The sequence below is a fragment of the Zootoca vivipara genome, chromosome 5 (assembly GCF_965207765.1).
Source record: "Zootoca vivipara chromosome 5, rZooViv2.hap1.1, whole genome shotgun sequence".
Classification (NCBI taxonomy): Eukaryota; Metazoa; Chordata; class Lepidosauria; order Squamata; family Lacertidae; genus Zootoca; species Zootoca vivipara.
The window spans coordinates 56847757-56871657 of NC_142588.1; the positions used below are offsets into that span (position 1 = coordinate 56847757).

Below are 23901 nucleotides of genomic sequence, written 5' to 3' on the forward strand. Positions count from 1 at the left end.
TGGGCAATGGTTGGCGATTGAGAAATGGTTGCAGAAAGCCAATTTTTGCTGATTGCGGCGGCTTGGAATCCGCCTACGCCTCGGACGGCCGGAGATGACTCAGTTTCCCAGGCGGAAGGCCATTCAGCTTCCCGGATGACAGAGACATCCGCACCGGAATCTAGAAGACCAGAGAAGTGGTGGCCATTTAGTACCACCTCTAGGATAGGGCGCGTTGGGGTAATAGGTTTGGAGAGAGCTAGCAAATCCGGAGAGAGGGAGGCATCATCCTGGGGCAATGGGAGCAATCGGGCAACGGGTTGAGAGAGAGTAACTGAGCAAGGAAGATCGCATAGGAGCTGCAAAGGAAAATTGAGAGCATCCTGGACATCAAGGAGGCCGGGGAGCACATGGATGCCTTTGCTTTCCGCAGCAGGATGGGGGAGGAGGAGGGCCTGAAAAGGAAGTGGACAATGGGAAGAGAGGCAGGCTTTTAGGGCGAAAGGTGCGTGGGGGAAAGGCAGCTCAAGATTTTCAGCCGCAACGACCTCCAGGGGTGCCGGCGGCGATGAGAGGGAAGAGAAGGTGGCAGCCTTTGGGGCGGGGCTAGCTGTGGGCCCCTGAATCAGTTTCCCGCCGGGGAGGACTGAGCCGTAGCAGGGACAGAGCGGCACTGATTGGCCCAATGAAAACCCTTCTTGCACTTTGGGCAGACAGTTTTGGGTTTTGCAGACTGATCGCGGGGGTTTGGGCGAGCGGAACCCCCACCAGGGGCCCGGCATTGCGCTTTAAAATGGCCGGGCTTCCCGCAATTGAAGCAGGTACCTGAGGGTTTATTGCCTTGAGAGATGGCGGCAGCAAGTGCTTCCATGCTGAAGGTCTGAGTGCCCACAATACGGCAGGCATTCAGGTAGTCAGCAATGGTGGAAGCAGAATTTGCAAGAAGGGGTTGAAGAAGGCGCTGGCAGTCTCTGTTGGCATTTTCATACGCCAGGCGCGTCAGCAGCTCAGTCTGAGCCTCAGTGTTAGAGACTTGGCGCTGAACAGACTGCTGAAGGCGATCAATAAAGGAGGCATAAGGTTCTGTGGGGCCCTGAACAATTTTTGAGAAAGACTCAGTAGCTTTGCCTGCGTCTTCAACCTTTTTAAATGCCTGCAAGGCGGCGGTGTTGGAGTGGGTAATACGAGCCTGAGGTATCCGAATCTGCTGAGTTACAGTAGAATACGGGCCCTCCCCATAAATTTGCGCGGCAGTGACATCGGGCAGATCAAGGCGTCTGGCCAAATCCTGTGCAGCAAGACGGTAATGTTGATCCCAGACCACATATTGAGTGGGTGTGAGGCACATGCGCGCCAAATCTTTCCAGTCTTGTGGCATGAGGAAGTAGGAATTGGCCAGGGTAGCAAAAAGCCCCTGCGTAAACGGGCTTGTGACGCCGTACTTAGTACAGGCAGACTTGGCTTCCTTAAGGAGGTCTAGGGGTATAGGTACCCAAGATGGAGTGTCATCTTCGATATGTGCGAGGGGGAACGCGGCAAGTTGGGAGAGGTCCTCAGGGGTTAGGGCGCCGCTCTGGGCGCCCTGGAGAAGGGCGCGGTGGATGTGACCGATTTTTTGCGGTCCCTCAGCCCGTGTGGTACGTGTAGTACCGGCTGGAATAGCCAGGGCTGAATCCTGTACGGAGACCGGTTCCGGGGTCAGGGGAGTCGGCAATGGGACCTGCAATGGGGCGGTAAGCATTGGGGGTTGATTGGGGGTGATGGGGACATGCAGCGGAGCAGAGGGGGGGTGGAGAAACAGTATCTAAAGCAAAAGAATCAGAGGGAGAAACCACCCGGACAGAAGAATTGTATGGAGGGGGATCTAAGAGGGGTTTCATGAGGGACTGGTCATGGGCTAAAAGGCATTCAAAGACCAGTTTCCATGCACTAAGAATCTTGGGCGGCGCGCGTGGGGAGGTATGAAGAAAGTTACCAATCTTCCGCCACGTTTCAGGTTTTAGAGAGCCACCCTCAGGATACGCGGGGCAATTATCCCACACGTATTTTAACAATGAGGCAAGTTCAGATTTAGAGATGGAATTATGAAGAAACTTGCCATTAGACTGAAATAAATAGAGGTTGCGCTTGGTTAATTCACGCAGCTCATATAAATGGCGCTGTTGGAGCTGTGAGAAACCACCCCCCATACTCACGAGAAGATCACGGCTGCCAGCAGCGAGATCGGGTGCACCGAGCCTGTTCCAGGCGATGAGCAGGGGAGGCCCAAGGACGTATCCGAAGATCCCGTCGGGGGTCACCAGATGTAACAGCCAGGGGTCCTAGCAGCTTGGAGGGTAGCAGCAAGGCTTGTTACAAAGTAACAGCCAGCTGCTAACAGCCAGATGTAGCAGCAAAGGGTATAGCACCGAGGCTTATTACAAGTGGTGGGCTCTCGTGAAGGAAGACAGACAACTGATAGAATCAACCAACCGTGGGACGAGAGCCCCGAGCTCTCTCGTGACCACATATTTATTAGATATAATAAATGCATATGCAATAGCCATAAACCAATCATTACAATACAACTATATAGCAATAGCCAATAATATCAGCAGAACACTCTTATGCCCATATATGCTCAGACCCTATTGTTCTCCATAGTATGCATGTTTCCCATGGGAAGTTTGAGCTCCTGGGGAATGAATAATTAAAGATGGATGAAAACGTTCCCAGGACTGGCATGACCTGAGGAATGGATAACTTGTGATGTATGTGAGATGTTCCTCATGGCTGGCTTGGCTTCCTAGGACCATCTATCTTGTGGTATGGGGAGAAGTACAGACTCTACATCCGGCTCGTTATGCCTAGCCGATCTTGCCATGGTGCCTGCATACCACTTGGAGAGTGGAGCGCAGAAGCACCATTTCATGGCTTTAGGATGTGGCTGCATTATTCCCACAAGAAATCACTCTGTAAGTTGGCTTCTGTGGCCCATATTCATTCATTGCACAGTGCCCCAAAGTTCCCCACAGTTCACTCAAGGATATATTAGTTCTTCACTGATGCGCCAAAGCTTGCTTTATTGCTGGGGGGGGGGGGGGAGAGAGTCTAACAGCGTCAGCAGAGCTCAGTGGAAGCCTGCCATCACTTAGGTGACCCCTTCTTTTGCTCCATAGCTGTGGATAGCTTCAATTAAGAGCTTGCTTTTGAATCCCTTCGGAATCCATCTCTGTTCCAAATGCAGCCCGTTGACTGTGCAGTGGAGTGTAGACGAGGGAGGTGTCTTTGGCACAGATTGTGAGTCAGAAGAGAATTTATGATAGGCTAGCCACATAGGTTGAATAGAGGCATGCTGAGGTTAATTACTTCTCACAAAAAACATTTTCAGGATGGAAGGACTGAACCAGAATCGGCTTCAAAATCAAATATTTATTACTCTGAGTCATAGAGGGAAGTTAGAGATGCAACTGGCGGTAAAAGGAGGGCTAATTGTTCTCCCATAGCAGCAGAGGAAGACTCCTCTGTATTATTGAGGAGATGGAGCCCACATTTTACTTACGGTAGTTCTCTCCCTACTTATTTAGATTTATATTTGCTCTTCACACGATCCCAAAAGCTCAGAGGAAGTAACAGGGTTTCCTTATCTATCTCTCACCCTAATTTTTATGGCTTCTTCACATTTAAGCATCTCATAGTAAGTAGGAAACTCATTAATCAATTCTAAGTAGAAAGCTGTCCATAAAAATAGCGGCAACTAGCTATGGATGGCAAGTCCCACATTTTTGAGAATTGTGCACCTGAACAGATTTCATGTTTGCTTTCAGTTTCAGAAATATTCATTTGAGGGTCAAATTACACATTAATTTGCTTTGGCTGTATAGACCTCGGCTTATGAAGGCAATATGCACATGGGCCTTGTGTCAGGCACATGCCCCATCTTTGTGCTGTCCCTCCCTCCTCTTCCTGGCATGTTGTGATTTGATGCTTACTGGACTAGTTTCCCATGCGCTCTGAACCATTTTTATTGAGGGTGCTTAACATAAGCTGAGATATGCATGAGCCTTGTGCCCACATGCAGTGTCCTTGGGCTGTCCCCTCATAGCTCCCTCCTTGTTGTGTGCCAACTGAAGAAATCTTGCATTAACCCATTATTGAATGAAGATAGTAAAATAGGTCACCAGGCTTTCCCGTTAGATGATCAGATAATTGATTAGAAGAAGCCAGAATCTTATACTATGGTTTGAAAATATCTCAGACCAGTGACTGGGAATGTAACTTGTTATGTGGGACATACGCCATGAGATGGAAATCAGTGCTTGCTCTTTAAGAGAACCAGCCAGACACAAAATTTGAAGTCAGTTTCTCCAACAGGGGCTAAAATGATGTATCTAGAATACTTCTGGATGTCTAATAGTAAACAAAAGTATCTCACAGGAAACAAATCACAAGTGGAGCCCTGCTGGATCTACTTACCCACAGTGGCCAACTTGATGTTTGTAGGAAGCCCCAAAGTAGGGCATGAGCTCAAAAGCCCCCTCCAGCTAGTAGCCAATTATCTAGGTGCTCACAAATATCTAAGAAATGAACTCTGTGGATGATGATTACTACCACTCTTCTTTGGTGATCACTTTGGCGTAGCCGAGCAAGATTGTCCACACGTCCTTCCACAGTGGGGACATTGGTTTTCGGGCGGGAGTTGATCACGGTGTGGATTTGCCAAGTGTGCCTTCCTCTTAGCACATTTCTCCCTTGCATCCTGAGTTCGAGTGTCTTCAAAGCCCATGACACCTTTGGTAAAGGCTGTTCTCCAACTGGAGCGCTTGCAGGCCAGTGTTTCCCAGTTGTCAGTTTTTATACTACATTTTTAAAGATTTGCCTTGAGACAGTCTTTAAACCTCTTTTGTCGACCACCAGCATTACGCTTTCCATTTTAAAGTTCGGAATAGAGTAGTTGCTTTGGAAGACGATCATCAGGCATCCGCACAACATGACCAGTCAAAAGAAGTTGATGTTGAAGAATCATTGCTTCAACACTGGTGATTTTTGCTTCTTCCAATACATTGATATTAGTTCGCCGTTGATGGAATCTTTTGAGGAGCTGGAGATGGCGTTTATAAGTGTTTCACAAGCATATAGTAAGGTTGGTAGTACAATAGCTTTGTAAACAAGCATTTTGGTTTCCCTGTGAATGTCCCGGTCCTAAAACACTCTGTACTTCAATCAGGAGAAAGCCGCACTCGCAGAGCTCAAGCGATGCTGGATTTCTGCATCAACGTTGGCCCTTGTGGAAAGATAACTGCCTAGGTAGGAGAAGTGATCGTCATTTTCCAATGCTACACCGTTGAGTTGGATTTGTGGCACTGCAGATGTGTTATTTTGTACTTGCTGGAGCAGCACTTTGGTTTTTTGGATGTTGAGTGATAGGCCAAGCTTTTCGTAAGCTTCTGCAAATATATTTAGGATGGTTTGGAGGACATCCTCTGAGTGTGCACACACTACATTGTCATCAGCATACTGAAGCTCTGTCATGTCTCAGTCATGGATACAGCTGCCGAGCTGCTCAACTGCCTCGTTCCTTGAGTCAGAACGACTGAATCTGTATCCACTGCCCATGTGCCTGTTCATGACTAGGGGCTTCCAGATTTCACGATCCTGCCCCTGTTACCATTTGCCGATTGCCATGGGACTTTTGGGGTTTGGGTTGGGTTTCTGGAAGACGCCTGTGCATGAATTATGTGTGTAGATCAGTGCACGCTGACCAACGCACAGTCTTCACAGTAGGGCTCTGTTCCGATGGCATGAGTAGTCATGATCCTATCTGCTGCAGCCTTCATCCGCCTTCACAGCCGTTGTAACATACTGCTTGTTATCTGCCTGTTCTGCCGTTGAGGACTTCTTGGATCATTCTTTGTCTAGCTCCTTCCCTTTGACCTTGCCGCCTTGGGTGACCCTGCTGGGAGTATGAGATTCCCAATGGCTTTGCTCACAAGGGCCATAGGAATATGCAAGCCCACTCATCACGACAAGGTGATGATCCAGCGAGTGGGATTACTATCACTAATGTCCCAAACTGAGTTAATTTAAAAATATAATATTAAATCAGTTAAAATCAGTTAAACCAAATTACAAACAAGAGACTAGGGTGGACCCTATATAGTATTTCTCAGAGGTCAAAGGCTTTAATGAGGCTAAGGAGGATATATATTATTTTGTCGCATAAAAGACCAATAGTAGAAAATTATTGGTTTGTATATGCAGAGCACATACATGTATTTTTGTTTATAACACTGTTCTAGAATATTAACAAGGATGGGGAGGAATAAACATTGTCTAACCAATTCATGGTGGATAACCTACAAATGAGATACTCTTCCTCCTTTTGCAATAAGGCATTGTAGAATTTGAATAATTTAAATGTACCCAAAGGAAGAACTATGAAGTAATTTGTATGTAGTAATAAGCTGCTGAAAAACTGTTGAGCTGCTTATTCCCACGAGTGAATCTGGCAACTTATGCTTAATTCTTCCAGGAGAAGTACTCAAATAGATGAGCCAATTTACTGTCAGACTCATTCCTTTGCTGTCCCACATTTAACACTGTTCTCACAATGGAAATTCAAGGGGTGTACCCAGGAGAGAGATTATGATCTAGATCACCTCAGTGGCTGCAATTATGTTCTGTCTATGTCTTCATTGCAGATTGTTATCATGATTTCATTAGTATCTATATCTGGCAGTGCTTCACAGTCATATCTCAGATGCTGGGAGAAAATGGGAAAGTGGAGTAATAAAGTAAGAATTGCAATCCGTGTGTGTGTGTGTGTGAAGGGATTGAGAATTCTGTGAACATTGGATGTGTTGATATGTGATGAGATTAGGCATGGGCAAATATGCCAATTTCAGTTTCTCACCATTTCTCATTTCTTCTAGTCACAGGTTCAGTTCTCTACAATTCTACATTTGCATTTTTTTTAAATAACAAAAGTACTCACCAAAGATCAGTATCTTTGCGTGAATTTCTCCTAATGTAAACATTTTTATGCATGCAATTTATGTATGCAATCTGGACTAATATATGCATTTTTGCAAATCATTTCTCCCTAATATAATGCATTTTGTAGACACACACACACACACACACTTATTTACACAACTTACCCTAGTATAGGCATTCTTTTTACACATTAGTTGGAGAATTGCACCACAAAATTCAGAGAACTGCAAATTTTGAAGGAGGGCCATATTTAATTTCTCATATTGTTTTGGAAAGGGATTAGGTAAACCGAATTGAATTTCTTCCCCATCTCTGGATGTGATGCGGTACCATTAGCTGTAAATGTCTATGGTAGTGATGCAAATTCCTAATATTCACTTAGTTCCTCATATCATGGGTGTAGGCAGGGGGGGGCAGGAGGGGGCAGCTGCCCCCCCCTAGAAGCAAAAAAATTAATGTATTTTACAGACCATAACCAGCACTTCCCCCCTCCAAAAACTGAAGTGGAAAGGGCTTTGCTTTAGCAAGAGCAGCTAAGTCTCCGCTTGCTGGGGGGGGGGGACACAGCAGTAACAAAAACACATCAAATAAATAAAGCAAAGTGGCTACCAGTAGTTAAGCAGTTAAGACAATGGAGCATATATCCCCAGGCAAAATTCGATAGCTGACCATTTCACCCTATTGTTCTTAAGTGGGAGCTGTTAATGAGCATTCAGGAGCATTAAGAGTTCTATTGGCAATTTAATGAGGGTGCAGACTCAGGGGATTCAATTTGACTAAGGTGGCTCTGCAAGGCTAAAAAGAAGTGAATAAGAAAGGGGGGGGCTGTAGCTTTGACAGACAGTGATGTTTATAAAAAGCATTGGTGTTCCAGTCTGCCCCTCCTCCTGCATCTGTATACTGTAAACCAGGGGTGGCCACCTCCCAAGAGACTCTGATCTACTCAGAGTTTAAAACTGGGGGTGATCTGCCCCCTTTTGGGGGGTTCAGGTCAAAGCTGTTGAGTTTTTTTTAAAGGAAGGGAAGCCCTGTTTTTTTGGGTTTAGGTCAAACTTGTTGAGCTTCTTTTAGGAGGGAGGGAGGTCCATTTTTGTTTAGGGCTTCAGGTCATAGTTCAACTTTTTTGAAGGAGGAGGAAAATTTTGGGTGAGCTTTTTTTAGGGGTGCCAGTGACCTACCAGTGATCTACCACAGACATCCAGTGATCTACTGGTAGATCACAATCTACCTGTTGGATGTGCCTGCTGTAAATCAAGCAGAGAGAAAGCTGCTTACAAGGCTCCTGTACATGCAGAGTTCCAGCATCCCAGCGTCACCCAGAGGCACCCACAAATATGAGTTATCCCTCTCTCTATTTCTTCCTTCCTTCCCTCCCTCTTCCATCTTTAATAAAATACGGGGGGGGCAGATAAGCCCCACATAGAAAGCCCATCAACATGGGGGGATGACTCTTTCAAATACGGTATTTACCAGTAATTGGGGGGGGGGGAGAGGCACCTAGGCCTCTAGGAGTTGGCTGCTATGCCTAGGAGTAGGGCAATTCAAGAAAGCAGAACGATGCATATGGTATGGTAATATATCAATAGAATCATAGAATTGTAGTCGGAAGGGACCACAAGGGTCATCTAGTCCAACCCGCTGCAATGCAGGATTTTTTTCCTAAGGTGGGGCTTGAACCATGGTTGAAATATTATGCTGATATGCAGCAACGCCTCGGAGCCGTCGTGGCTGCGGCCATGCCTTGCCCCGCCCTCGCCCGCCCTTCCACCCCCTCTCGCCTGCCCGACCCTCCTGTCCTCTTGCTGCAGAGTTCCAGCATCACAGCGTCATCCAGAGACACCCACAAATATGAGTTATCTCTGTCTCTATTTCTTCCTTCCTTCCCTCCCTCTTCCATCCTTAATAAAATACGGGGGGGGCAGATAAGCCCCACATAGAAAGCCCATCAACATGGGGGGATGACTCTTTCAAATACGGTATTTACCAGTAATTGGGGGGGGGCACCTAGGCCTCTAGGAGTTGGATGCTATGCCTAGGAGTAGGACAATTCAAGAAAGCAGAATGATGCATATGCTATGGTAATATATCAATAGAATCATAGAATTGTAGTCGGAAGGGACCACAAGGGTCATCTAGTCCAACCACCTGCAATGCAGGATTTTTTCCTAAGGTGGGGCTTGAACCATGGTTGAAATATTATGCTGATATGCAGCAACGCCTCGGAGCCGTCGTGGCTGCGGCCGTGTCTTGCCTCGCCCTCGCCCGCCCTGCCACCCCCTCTCGCCTGCCCGACCCTCCCGTCCTCTCCAGCCAAGCAGGGTAGCCGCCAACGCTACCAGCCCCAGAAGCACAAGGTGGCCGCTGCTGCCACCGCCACGATGTCATCAGGCCCGTTGGCCCTTTAGCCCCGCCCACTTTGTGGCCCCTCCCCTTCTGTGCCTTGGCCCCGCCCTTGAACGACCATGGCTTGCCCCCCCCTAGTTTTGATCCTGGCTACGCCCCTGCCTCATATTACCCCATTGTCTGTCTTATAGTGTATTTCCTTCATGAAGGCACCTCCTTGTTTCCCTCTGTATCCATTTCTACTGTGTCCATTGGAAGTTCCCCAGCCCCACTCCATTGCCTTTCTGAGGGCCACATGGGCTTCTGTGACCTTTCACATGGTTTGCCTGATCATGGACTTCATGATGCTTCAGTAAGCAGAGGTTGGATGGCCACCTGTCATGTGTGACCTTGTTCAGCATCCTGCACTGTCACCCAGGGTCCCTTCTAACTGTACAATTCTATGATTCTATGCTGTTTTGCGTCTGTTTGATGAAAACCCTTTAGATTCATGCCCATTTTCTTTCTATAGCACCTTATGTTGACCAGGGTGATACAGGTGCTTGCGTATTGTGAGTGATGTGTGTACAGGCAGCCCCCTGTTGACATGGGGGGTTACATTCTGAGGCTCTTGAGCGTCGGTGAAATGGAAATATAGCTGAAACTCACTGAACATGCCAGCAAACACCCAGTTCCGCCCCTGCTCTGCCCTTTTAGTGGTGTCTCAGTGATGTCTTTATGACATTGCTGGGCCACTTCTGAGTTTGGAGTGATGTGCGTATACACGGTCATGCACATATCAAACACTTGTAATCAGGAGACTTTGGCTAAGTATGTGGTGGTGTTTTCAGGTTGCACAGTTTTAATAGCCACTGGATGGCGCTGTGGTCTAAACCACAGAGCCTAGGGCTTGCCGATCAGAAGGTCGGCAGTTCGAATCCCCACGACGGGGTGAGCTCCTGTTGTTCGGTCCCAGCTCCTGCCAACCTAGCAGTTCAAAAGCACGTGAAAGTGCTAGTAGATAAATAGGTACCACTCCGGCGGGAAGTTAAATGGCATTTTCATGCGCTGCTCTGGTTCACCAGAAGCAGCTTAGTCATGCTGGTCACATGACCTGGAAGCTGTCTGCGGACAAACGCCGGCTCCCTCGGCCTATAGTGCGAGATGAGCGCCACAACCCCAGAGTCGTCTGCAACTGGACCTAATGATCTTTACAATTTAAAGAATTGTTGTAGTAGTAGTAGTGTTGACAATCTTGATGAGGTGTGGTGCAATGTTGGTGTCAGGCTGCTTGAGGCAAAACCAGAAGTGCCGTTTTAACCTGCTTCTGCCACTGCTGCCAGGCCACCTACCTGCTTCTGCCATTACCTGCTGCCGCCATGTGCCCTGCTTCTGGCAGAGAAGTGGCACTGCTATCAATACCAATTTGGGGCAAAATCTTGCATGATTTCATTGCTGGAGGTAGCAGCAAGGCTGGCGCCTGAGGGGCTTCTGCTGCCTGAGGCAGTGGCATCACCCTGCCTAATGGGTGGGCTAGCTCTGGTTGTTGTTGTTGGTTGTTTAAATGTTAAATCTTTGTTGCATCCAAAGTTGTGGCTGCTCCTTTTCACACCAAAGCATTTGGGATCATAGCTTCTGATCCAGCCCAACAGAAAACCAGGACAGCCGTTTGTTCCAGTGAAAGCCCAACGTCTTGCTTTTATTATGCTGTGTTCATATCTTTCTAACCACCCAGCAAGGAGACAGAGTTGGCAGATTCCTTCATTATGGATCTAGACAAGGACTCATGTAATTTTAAGGGACAAGTAATTTTGGTGTGTCTTATTGATTAGGGCAAAATGCTCTGATGCCTCCTAAATGCTATTTTCCCACTTCATCAATTCCTGCAATGGCCACAGAGAAGTAATATGATTGCAACAGAAATGTAATCTGCAGTATTACAGATTGGGGGAAAACAATCCATAAGGCATTGGCCGAGGCGATAGAAGTGGGGCAGTTATTTTTTAAATTACAAGTTTCTGGCTTGACTCAAGTAAGAGGGTTGATTGTACAGAGGGTGGTGTGGTGGTAGAGACTCTCAGAAACAACCAGACCTTTTTCTTTTCTGCATAAGAACTGGGTTTAGAGAATTATCTTTTCACACATTTGTATAATCCTGATAGCTGACATGGCAGGTGCATCAGCTTTCCCCTGCGATTGAGAGGGCCTGGCCCCATCCTGGAAATTTTGAGGGGGGCCTCAGCCCCCCCCGATGGTGCCCCTGTGTCATGGCATCACATCAACACAGGACTGCTGAGTTCCGTTAATATAAATACATAAGATGCTACATAATATAAATACAATTTTTGCTACATAAGATGCACTTTTTTCCTCCTAAAAACTAAGAGGAAATGTCTGTGCGTCTTATGGAGCAAATGCGTGGTCCCTGGAGCTGAATTTCCCAGGGGCTAAAGGCAGATCGTGCTTGGTTTTTTTTTAAAGAAAGAGCTAAAGGCTAACAAGCGGGAAGGAGGGTGTTTAAAGGAACCCGCTCAGCAGCTGATTGCAAGAGATTGGGGAGGGAGATAAGAGACGGTAGCTCCCTTCCTGGCCCTGCCCCCTTGCCCAGGCCTCCATTGTTGTGTTTCCCCAGCTGACATGTGACTGGAGGATTAGATTATCTGTCTGGAAACTGTAGGAATGGCTCCCTTTCCTTTCCTAAAGAAGCTGCAGAACTGTGAGTTGAAAAACAGGATTTCCCCCCTTTGCAAGGTAAGCTCAACAACTTTGAGCTGATCCTCAAAAATGGAGCTTTCCCCCTTTGCAAAAAAATCCTGCACAACTGTGAGCTGATGCTAAAAAAAACCGGGGCTCTTCCCATTTGCAAAAGAAGCTGTGTGTGTGTGTGTGTGTGTGTGTGTGTGTGTGATTTTTGGAAAGATAACCTTCCTGGGGATCATTCTTGCTGGTATTACTAGTTGCATTTGAAAAGGACTAATTGAAAAAATAGGCAGTGAAGTCTTGCTACAAGCAGCATGTAGCATGAGGCAGGAAGAGAGAGAGTTCATGAGAGCAGAATGTGCAGCAGGGAAGAGGGATGAGAGAGCAGCAGAGACATAATAATAATAATAATAATAATAATAATAATAATAATAAATAATTTATTATTTATACCCCGCCCATCTGGCCAGGTCTCCCCAGCCACTCTGGGCGGCTTCCAACAGAAAAATACAACACAGTAATCTATTAAACATTAAAAGCCTCCCTGAACAGGGCTGCCTTCAGATGTCTTCTAAAAGTCTGGTAGTTGTTTTCCTCTTTGACATCTGTTGGGAGGGCGTTCCACAGGGCAGGTGCCACCACCGAGAAGGCCCTCTGCCTAGTTCCCTGCAACTTGGCTTCTCACAACGAGGGAACCGCCAGAAGGCCCTCAGTGCTGGACCTCAGTGTCCGGGCAAAATGATGGAGGTGGAGACGCTCCTTCAGGTATACTGGACCGAGGCCATTTAGGGCTCCTGTAAGAAATGAAAGAAGTGAGCAGAAGAAAGTATGTTTATGGGAGACTGGAGGGCTGGTGCTTAGGAGGAATGGAGGCAGAGGCATAGCAAGCCCAGGTGGTACCTGGTGCGAATTTTTTTTGTCACCCCCCCCCCCCGCCCATGCTGCTTTGCCGGGGCACTGGCAAAGCTGTGCCCTCTTGGGAGCCACGGCTCCCATCCGTCCCCCTCCCTCCCTCCCCAGCTCTCTGTAAAGTGGCAAAGCGGGAGTCCGGCCCCCCACAAAGTCTGAAGGACAGTGGACTGGCACCCTGCTTGAACGTTTGCTGACCCCTGAATTAGGTATTTTAAATAAGAATGGTCATTCTGAGATGCGCAATAGACTAATGAAAAAAAATGGGACGGTATAGATTTAGGGATGAAAAATGGTCATGGGCCTAGATTTGACTGATGCCTCCATCTCTAGTGGGAGGTTCGGATCATGAAATGAGGAGGGTGAAATGTCGAGCAGTAGGGAGGGAGGAAGAGTAAGGTTAGGGCTGTGGAAGAGAACGAGAGAGAAAGACAGGCATCTCTCCTAATCTGCTGATTCTGGGTGGTTGTGCACATAGGTATTTATCACCTAGAACTTTGGCTGCAGGCTTCTAGCTTGCTGTCACCTTTTAGTATGCTTTTCAGCAACACCTGTCCAGATGAATTGGTCTCATATTTATATGCATGTCATATGGGCTTTCAGAGAGCCCTCAATGAAATATGATATTAGTTAAATGTACCATTAAAACGCAATGTTCACTAAAGAGCTGTTCGGTAGATTTCCAGGCCTGAATGCACTTGCAGAAACTATTACGGTCTTCGTTTCTGCCACTATAGCTTTCCTGATATTCTTTCCTCAGTTGATTGAAATTCAGAGATAAAACATGCCTTTTAAAAAGAGTGGTCTTTCCAGGTATGTGACCTTGAGAGGTAAACAGTTGTATGTCATAAATAATTAAGCACAATACAGGGATGAAGTTTTAAATAGAAGAAAAAAATACATGATCTTAAATTAAAACCAAAGCATGGTAGATGTGTGTGTATGTGTGTGTATATATATATATATATATATATATATATATATATATATATATATGATTCCTGGGTTGTATCAATGTAGCGCTAAGGTGAATGTTTCATCACTGCAAGGATTTCTCCATGTGCAATGGAACATTCTCCCCATCTCTTCCTTCCTCTCCTTTGTGCCCCCTAAATCTATTCTGGGGCATCTCGCAACCTTCCAGAGCAGATTTGGGGATAGTGCAGGACACATGCAAGGGGAGGAGATGGGTGAAATCCCATTTAGCTAGTGCTAATCTTTGCACAGATTAGATCAATAGTTTAGTTCGGGCATCCCCAAACTGCGGCCCTCCAGATGTTTTGGCCTACAACTCCCATGATCCCTAGCTAACAGGACCAGTGGCTGGGGAAGATGGGAATTGTAGTCCAAAACATCAGGAGGGCTGAAGTTTGGGGATGCCTGGTTTAGCTGAATACTGACCTCTGAATTTTACTGAGAAAGTAAGTGTATTACTTTAAAATGTTGTTTTTTAAAAAATAAAAAAATTCAGACCAGCTTTCATAGAAAATTCTTAAAATCTTGACAATCATAAGGATGATAATAAAGGTAAAGGGACCCCTAACCATTAGGTCCAGTCGTGACCGACTCTGGGGTTGCAGCGCTCATCTTGTGTTATTGGCCGAGGGAGCCGGCGTACAGCTTCCAGGTCATGTGGCCAGCATGACAAAGCCGCTTCTGGCGAACCAGAGCAGCACACGGAAATGCAGTTTACCTTCCTGCTGTAGTGGTACCTATTTATCTACTTGCACTTTGACATGCTTTTGAACTGCTAGGTGGTCAGGAGCTGGGACCAAGCAATGGGAGCTCACCCTGTCAGGGGGCTTCGAACCGCCAACCTTCTCATCGGCAAGCCCTAGGCTCTGTGGTCTTGACAATCAGAAGGATGATAATAGTCTACAGCTAACAAATATGGTTTGCCACGGAGATTATTGGCAGATAATCAACATGATACATGATATTGGGGGACATGTTCTTTTTCTGAATTCAGTTTCCATTACACCATCTGGTTCTTTATAAAGGTATACGCTTCCTACATTTTACCATCCATCAAGATGCAGTAGAAATAAATTTTGGTCCTACAAAAATAAACTGGCGAACTCTATAGGAATGTATTAAGTGGAATCATTTTTTGAAAGAAGGGGGGGGGAAACCAAGGGGTCAGTATTGGTTGGTGCTGCAGATTTTCCAAGTGCACAGCATTCAGGGGTGACACTGAGGCTCAGTGGTTAGAGCACAAGCTTTTCATGTACTGAAGTCCCAGCTTCAGTTCCTGGGATCTTCTGTCTGAACCCCCAGAGAGCCACTGCCAGTCAGAGCTGATAATACTGAGCTAGATGGACCAAGAGTCAGAGATAGTATAAAGCAGTTACCATCATCACCATCATCATTAAAATTTGTATCATTAAAATTTTCATCCAAAGTTCACAGGGTAGTTCACGATATAAAAATACAAAATGAGAAGACAAAATACATAATAAAACAAAAACATACAAATTACCCCCATCCCACAAGCACATTTAAAAGGCCATAGCCTTTTATCTACCATGTTCCTAGTCATTATGGTCAGGTTCTCATTGCAACTAATTTAGAGGCCAGGATCCAAAGAAAAGATGTGTGTAGCTGGAAGAGAACCACATGCATAGTTGCAGCTTCACTTGCTGAGCTTGCTGCTGCCGAAATGGATATTTAGATTATGCAATGTGTATGCTTGACAGCAGGGGGGAACTGCTGCAGTGACAAGAGGGAGCAAAGCTTTGACTGCACATGAAATTTCTTCCAAGTCGAGGCTCATTTTGATGAAGCTGCCTGCTTTTGGTTTAATAGTGCTCCTTGGAGTCTGTTGTTGCAGCATAGTGTGCAAAAGAGTAGGTCTTGCCCCTTCCGAGAGGCAGAGTTTAGAAATCATTAAAAGGAATACACAGAACCATTTATCTTCCCTTCTGCAACCTGAATGCTCATAATCACCCACATGCTGGAAAAGCCTTTTGGAATCTGATCTTCTCAATCATTCTGTCAGGTGCTCAGATAAGATGATCAAACCACAAGTTACATGAATTGTTTGAAAGCAATGAACATTTTTGACTTAATATCAGCCATGGGGTGGTGGTGATGACAACCAGGATATGGGACCATGCCTGGGGGAGGGGAGATGAGCTCTCTCCTACCCTACACACTGTGATCCTGTCGAAAATCATGCCCTGCTCCTCAAGCTGTTATAAGCAGGCAGGTGTCCATTAGCACCAATGCAAGCAGCCCTCTTGGGGGCTAAACACAGCTTCTGGGCAGGGATTTCCATGGGGACCATGGCAAGAGGGAAAGAACTAAACCAGGCATAGGCAACCTTGGCTCTCCAGATGTTTTGGAACTACAACTCCCATGATCCCTAGCTAACAGGGCCAGTGGTCAGGGATCATGGGAGTTGTAGTTCCAAAACATCTGGAGAGCCAAGGCAGTGGCGAAGGGAGCTGCTTGGCCACCCAGGGTGGCAAACCCGAAGGCACCCCCCGGGGGCGGGGTTCTCCGCAGCGTGCATGCGTCGTGACGCACGACATCATGATGCATGCGTGCTATGGAACCCACGCGACAAACCTTTCCATGCAGGGAGGAGGGAGGCACAGCAGCCCCATGCGTCCCTTCTCACTGCACGGAAAGAAAGCGGCAGCCGCTTACATGCTCTGCTTCTTCCTGCTTGGGTGGAGGAGGCGAGGGATGGGCCAGGGGCGCTGCCCCCGCTAGAGTGGAGCTAGGGGTGCCCCGCCCCCTACGCCCCTCCCTTGCTATGCGCCTGAGCCAAGGTTGCCTATGCCTGAACTAAACTATCTCAGTGTGCACCATGGACTCAATTCTGATTGCTCCCTCCCATGGCTGCTGTTTAGACTGCAAAAATTATATCACCTCAATTGCACGAATGCAATTAGCAGGTGTAGTTTGATTCTGAGGAATGGAAAGTATCTGGAGCAGACAGGCAATTGGTAAAAGAAGAGAGCCTCTTATCTGCACAATAGGAAAGGAGTCAGAACTTTCTAGGCAGAGACAGAAGTGTGGTTCTCTAAGCACTTGATTCCCTTGGCTAGGAGGATCCTAGTGTCACAGTTCCCGCTTTCAGTCCTCAACTCTATAACAAAAGGAGCAGGCAGCCCGAGGGACATGCCCAGTTTTGAGCTCCATGGCATCTTTATTTTTTTCTCTCCCCAGGGAATCTATTTTAAAATACCAAGGAGAGAATGATTTAATTAGTGGTGGTTTGGAGATTTCTCAATTTTAGGAACTTTAAATAAAGTATGGGTAGCCATTGACCCTGCAGAGGTTGTTGGAATGCAACTCATCATCCTTGACCATTGGTGTGATGCTGGCTGGGACTGAAGGGTCTTGTAATCCAACAGCCCTCTTCAGGGCCGCAGGTTCCTCATCCCTGCTAGAAAGCAGGGGAAAATCAATGTCTTTAACCCAGTTGTATTGTAGATTCCAGGGTAGGATTCAATTTCCTCTAAGCCCTACATTGCTAGCATTTGTGCCCAGTCAACAAGGGCAATAACTCCTTAAAAATATTTATTTGATCCATTGGGCAATGCAAGCTCTGCAGCCCAACATTATATAGGTGGGTGCTGCAGCCAGCAAAACTATAGATATTCCTCATGGCAGGGTTTTAAATTAGACTGCACTGTACATTTCTAGCTGGAAGAATACATTAGGTTCTTTCTGCAAATGAGTCAGGTTCCTGAAGGATGCCATCTTTTGGATTGTCTTTTGAATGACCTCAGTAGATCTTTTTTTTTTTTTTTTGCCCTGATTTGACAATCTTGCCTGAGGTCAAGTCATTAATTATTCTCTGCATGAAAAGTGCTGAATGACATTTGTTCCAAATCTGTTTTCCACTCATGCTCCCAATCCTATCATCTGGTAGACATTATCTATAGCAAATTAAGAATTTATGTACTTCAATCTAATTTTGTCTGGAGGCTCTTCTTGCGAAGGTCTGAAAAGGGGACTGTTTCATTAAACTTTCTCATTTTGTTTAAAGATTGAAACACACATATAAGTCAGTCTAGGAGAAGAAGGGATTTGTTAGCCTTTTATGAGTTCTGTTTACCCAGGCCTCATGAGAGAACTGGTGGGGTGTGTGTGTCAGGTTTGGGCGGCTGGGGGAGGCACACACATCTGCAGCAATGACTTGCAAACAGATCAAAAGCCCGAGGGACAGCACCTGCTTCTGCTTCAAGCACAGGCCAGAACAGGCTCACCTTGCTATTGAGATAGGCACAAGTTAGCAAAACGACAATTACTGGCATCAGTTTGTAGAAATCATTATGCACAGCTCTCTGTTGCATGCAAGTAATACAAAAGCATATTTCAGGTGAAATATTCAGAGTCCTTTGCAAGATGGCAAATAGAATCATAGAATCATAGAGTTGGAAGAGACCACAAGGGCCATCCAGTCCAACCCCCTGCCAAGCAGGAAACACCATCAAAGCATTCTTGACATATGGCTGTCAAGCCTCTGCTTAATAAGAGGCCAGCAAATAAGAGGCCAGTTTCTGGTTAAGCCCCTTAATGGTGCTGTCCTATACATGCTTACTCAGAAGTAGGGATGGGCAAATCTGTCAAGTTTGGTTTCTCTGTTTTTCCTTTTTATAAGTTCAGTCTGCCACACTGCCATATCAGTTTGCTTTTTTTAAAAAAAGGTCTCGTGAAAATTCTGCATTTTAGTGCAAATTTCTTCTATTATGTTTGCATGCATTTTGCCTAATAAACTTTTGCATAGCAATTTCCCCAAAATAATGCATTTTTGTATGTCATTTCCACTATTGTATGCATTTGTATGCAGTTTACTCCAAGACATGCATTTTTGTACCCATTACTTATCCGGAGAACTGCAAAATTCAGAGAAGTGTGACCTTTGCAAGATGATTGTTTCAGTTCTCATGTCACTTCAGAAAGTGTAAATGAGGTATATACGTTCAACCTTAAATGCAAACCAAATTGAATCCCTACCAATCCCAATCAATAAGTCAGTCCTATTGAGCTTAATGGCAGGCAAGTGGGCATAGGATTGCATAACTTAACAATGCAATCCTATGAATGTCTATTCAGAATTAAGTTCTTTTGAGTTCAATGTGACTAACTCCCAAATATGTACGTGTAGGTTTGCATCCTAAGAATTAGGATTCTTTTGAAAGTCCATCCCCTATAAATGACACAATGTGCCACGATACCATAAAAGTTAATTGGGTTTAGTTTTCACAAGCATAACCCACGCTATCTGGTATGGAGGGGAAATCTGACCTACAGATAGACATTTGACAATGGGGAAAAAACATGTGTGGAGCTCAATAGCATGGTCAAATAAGTTGCTTCTTGTTGTTGCTCTATTGCCAAGCAAACTGGTTTACTTAAACCAACATTAAAATCTCAGGTTAAAATGTATAAACATATTTGCAGCCAGATGGAACATCACATTTGCCTAACTGGTGAGAATGTTCCCAAACCCTTTTGATTTTTTTTTTTTTGCTTCTATATTCAAGGAACACAATTCCAGAAAGAGGCAGATTATTAAAGCTTGTCTAAACTTCAAATATGCAATAGAATATGCTGTTGGCCACATGCCTTCCACTTCACTCATATATCTGCTGACATTAAAGATGGAAAACAAAGCCATTCTTTTTGCATTAGTGAGTCACGCTTAAGCATTTCCTTTTCACCCCTATGTAATCATGGCAGACTTGCTTATTTGCATCTTAACATATACACTATGTTTCCAGAAACGAAACCTGCAATCCTATACTCACTCAGGTGCTTTACTTCTGAGTAGACATTCATGGGATTGTGCTATAAATGTAGCTGCTAATGCAGTCTTACTGTATAGAACTGCACTGTAAAATATTCACAAGAAGAAATCATGGGCAAATGGGATGATTAGATTGACCAGAAGGACTGTTGTCACTGCTGCTCTGAAAGTACCACAGAAGCTTTCATCAGTTCACAGGATAATGAACTGAACTACAGGATCAGAATGGTCACAGGATAGATTTGCTCCATAAAACTTTGCCGTGGCTGGCTATGTTGGTACATGACACAGTTATGTACCATTCGGTTATACGTTTTTGTATAGCTGTTTCTAATTAGTCGTAAGGAGTCAGTCATAAGCAGCAATATAAGAACATAAGGGCCACAGTCATACAGCATCCAATAAGGAAGAGCTAACAACATAATCAAGGAACTAGTTTGTGGAAAGCCTGCATCCACCGGTATGTCAGAAACCATTGAGAGAAATTGTGTAGATAAATGAGTATATAAAAGATTCATGAAGAGAAGCGGGGGAAGCCCATTATAATTGTATAACTAATCTGGAATGATTTGACCCTGAATCAAATGTTCTTGTTTGAAATTCCAAAACACGTTGGAAGTGTCTGATGCTGCAATTCAGCTTTAAACTGCCTGAACGCTCTTAACATAAGAAATAGATTTGTGTGACGCCTCAAAAGACTGGCAGATTTATCATGTCATAAGCCTTTGTGGACGAAATCCCATCAGAAACACGGATTGCTAGTCACAGTTGGCACATGTAGGGCAATGGAAGCCAATGAAATGAATGAATGGACTACATACGCTTCTGGCATCTGTGGATTATATGGCCCACACTGGCAAATGAAAAACAGCAGCATAGAGATTTTGTCTGTAAATGAATGAAAGCAAAACAGTAATTGTGGATGCTCATAATTTGTTTGGACACGATTAGTATTAGCTGAGGTGCTTTCTGAGGCAGTGTAGTAAACCTAGCTTGAATTCATTTACCCAGGCATGAAATCTCAGGTGTCCCCTGTTGAGTCAGGGTCTCAGAGTCACGATGTGCATATACAGTCTCAATGGTGAACTTTCTCCAGTTCTCATTATGCTTTACAGTCTGCACCAGCAAGTCCAAGGATCTGGCCAGAAATGCCTCGGGCAACCTGCACAGATAGCCTGACGCATCAAAATCTGATAAGAAAATCCATAATATTATTGATAGGGTTCTCCATCAATAATATGATGGAGTGACATGAGCCCAGCCTGTGAAGAGTCCAACAAAGGCAGCCCGTCACAGCTCCAGTGGCACTAAAGGAATGGGAGTTTGCCAGGGTAAGGCCACATAGCTTGGCTGAGCGAGTTAGAAGAAGAACTGGCCCACAGTGCCACCACAAAGACAACACAGACATACAACATGGTGCTTGTGTTATTTTGCTGTAAGCCAGAAAGAATACATGGCCTATGCTGGCCTGTTGTGGAGGAGCAACAGACAGATGTTCAACCCCAGAAAGGTGAAAGAAAAAGTATGACAACAGTGGTATAGAAAGGGAGAGGCGAGGGAGAGCTCTGAAACCTTTTTTCCTGGCAGGACTCTTGATATTATCTGCTGGGATGCCAAGGTAATGGGTGGCTCTTCCTTGCTCTGGCTAATGAACGAGATGACAGTGGGGTTTTCAAGTTAATTTGTGACAGATTAGCATAGCGGTGGTCAGAGAATGTTAGGGACCCAGGTGGTGCTGTGGGTTAAACCACTGAGCCTAGGGCTTGCTGATCAGAAGGTCAGCGGTTCGAATCCCCGTGACGGGGCGAGCTCCCGTTGCTCGGTCCCTGCTCCTGCCAACCTAGCAGTTCGAAAGCACATCAAAATGCAAGTAGATAAATAGGAACCGCTATAGCGGGAAAGTAAACGGTGTGTCCGTGTGCTGTTCTGGTTCGCCAGAAGTGGCTTTGTCATGCTGGCCACATGACCTGGAAGCTATACGCCGGCTCCCTTGGCCAATAATGCAAGATGAGCGTGCAACCCCAGAGTCAGTCACGACTGGACCTAATGATCAGGGGTCCCTTTACCTTTACCTTTACCTTAGTCAGAGAATGAGGAAAACAGGTAAACAGAATCTGGGTACTTCCATTTTCTTTGATGAGGATCCTACCTCATACTACCAGTTTAGATGAAAAAACTTATATGCATGCTTGTTTGCGTTTCTAATTAAAAGCATGCTCTACCACTGAGCCCTCCAAAGGCCTGGGAATTGGGGGGTGTCTCATGATTGGGGGTGTCTTGCCCAGTTCTCAGTGAGAATTGGAGGCAGCACACAGCTCCCTTTTTGTGCTGTTCAGGCCCCTCATTTATGGGGTGGAAGACAAACACATTTCATGAACACTATTTTACAATCCTATATGGTTTTCATACCCTAGCATAATAACTACCAAGACCCAGGTGAATACAAAGTCCATTCACATATACCACCAAGATTTCTTATTCAAACACTTTCCCCACCTTAACAGAGCAGTCAATGAGAAGAAAAGACCCAAGAATAGAAGGTAAATCATTAACATGATAAAATGTATCATTACTATCAGATTAGAAATCGGTGCTGGGGACGTGTTTTCCCCCACCTTGCACAGGCGGGTTCTCGTCATTCTTAATAGTGTATTTGTGCACAAATCCAGGTAGAAGGATGATGGCCCAGTTCAAATGATACATTCCCTAATTAATGGTCTGTTTCTGTAACAAATGTGTATGCTGAGCTACAACAATATCCAATCAACAATTGGTTACCCTGGGAAAAAGATGTGGTAAAAGAAATTAGATGCATTTATTTGTATTGAGCCAAATGCTAAAATGAAGGATGGCACTGTTTTATAGGAATCATTAGCTAACAGAAATTTATCACAGAGCAGTAATTTGTGAGAATCTAAGAAGCTGGCTGCCAGTAGTCTCGGGCAGAGAGAGGTAATTCCCAGCTCAGCTATCTGTGGGTCAAACTAGACATGACCACTGAGATGTAGGTAACTTTCTCCCAAAGCATTTTTTAAACAAACATACAAACAAACAAACAAACAAACAAACAAAAAAGCAGTTTTGGGAGGGTGCTATTAAGAGTGATGGGTTTTAAAGGAAAAACCAAGCCTTTCCTGCTGACCATTTTCCAGCTCAAAGTGCCTCAGAAAGGACAATTCTAATCAGCTAAACATCCCTAAACGAAAGGGCTGCTTCTTCCCTGCTGCTTCTCAGATCAAATTTTCAGCCTCTGAAGGCTGTTTTTCATTAAAAACAAATATCAAGAAAATGTCACGTGCAACTTATAGCTGGATCCTGATGTCCTTTCATTGGTGATGCCAGGAAATGATCCCCAGATTGACCGAAGCAAATCATGTGCCCCACACAGGAACCTCTGGCCCTCTAGATATTTTTGGCCTACAATTTATTGGATGGATTTTGATTAAGTAGGAGAGGATTATCTCCCCAGTCTCACTTGAGTGAGGTTTGGAGTTTTGGCCTTTCTTGTTAAAATATTACCATCCCTTTGCAGAGCAAAATGGAAGCTTGAAACTAGGCTGCTTAGCCTTAAATATTCTTATCCGTGCTGCCCCAGCAGTCTGGGTTCACTCTCTTTCCCCTCCTACAAAAATAATCAGGCAACAGAATGTGTAGTAAGCATAAGAAAATATAACATTTACTCACGTTTAAGACTTGCTAGGATTCAGCAAAGTACAGTGAAGAATATTGGCAGGGGTGTAATGCAGTAAGACCTGCTATCCTTGTTTTGCAATCTTTTGCTATTGCAGGACTGCAGTGTGGGAAGTAAAGGTACTATGGTAGATCCCTTCTCTAAATCAGAGGAGGGTGGCAAGGCTGTGTTCTTTGGTTGGCTCTTGAAGATGGTTCTGGCAGTTCTTCCCCCAAGGACAGAGCTGCAGCCTTATCATCCTCTAAGTCTGGTGCAGTGTATGCTCTTTGTGTCATGGGTAATGCCATTGCTGGATGTGCATATGAAGGGCCAGGCAACACACACATACAGTACCACCTGGAAATTCACTCTTCCTGTGTGAAACAAAGTCCAGTAAAGCCTCAGGCTAAACTTGCGTAGGTGGGATTGATAGGACACCAGAATATGGTATCCAGTTTTGGGTGCATCCTTGCTTAAGCCAAGACGTGCAGAAGCCTTGTGCCCACATGCTCAGTCTTTGCACCACCCCTTCCTGCCTTCCTTCCTAATACATCATGATTCAGCACTTGCAGGGTTAATG

General features: G+C 45.3%; 1 long non-coding RNA gene across 1 annotated transcript; it reads right to left on the minus strand.

Annotated features, from left to right (window-relative positions):
• Positions 1 to 12475: 12475 nt before the first annotated feature.
• LOC132592109 (uncharacterized) lies at positions 12476 to 23373 on the minus strand. Its single transcript, XR_009557540.2, has 3 exons — positions 23336 to 23373; positions 20473 to 20539; positions 12476 to 12770 (listed from the first exon to the last, which is right to left on the minus strand). It is a non-coding gene; the product is annotated as an uncharacterized LOC132592109 (long non-coding RNA).
• Positions 23374 to 23901: the final 528 nt, after the last annotated feature.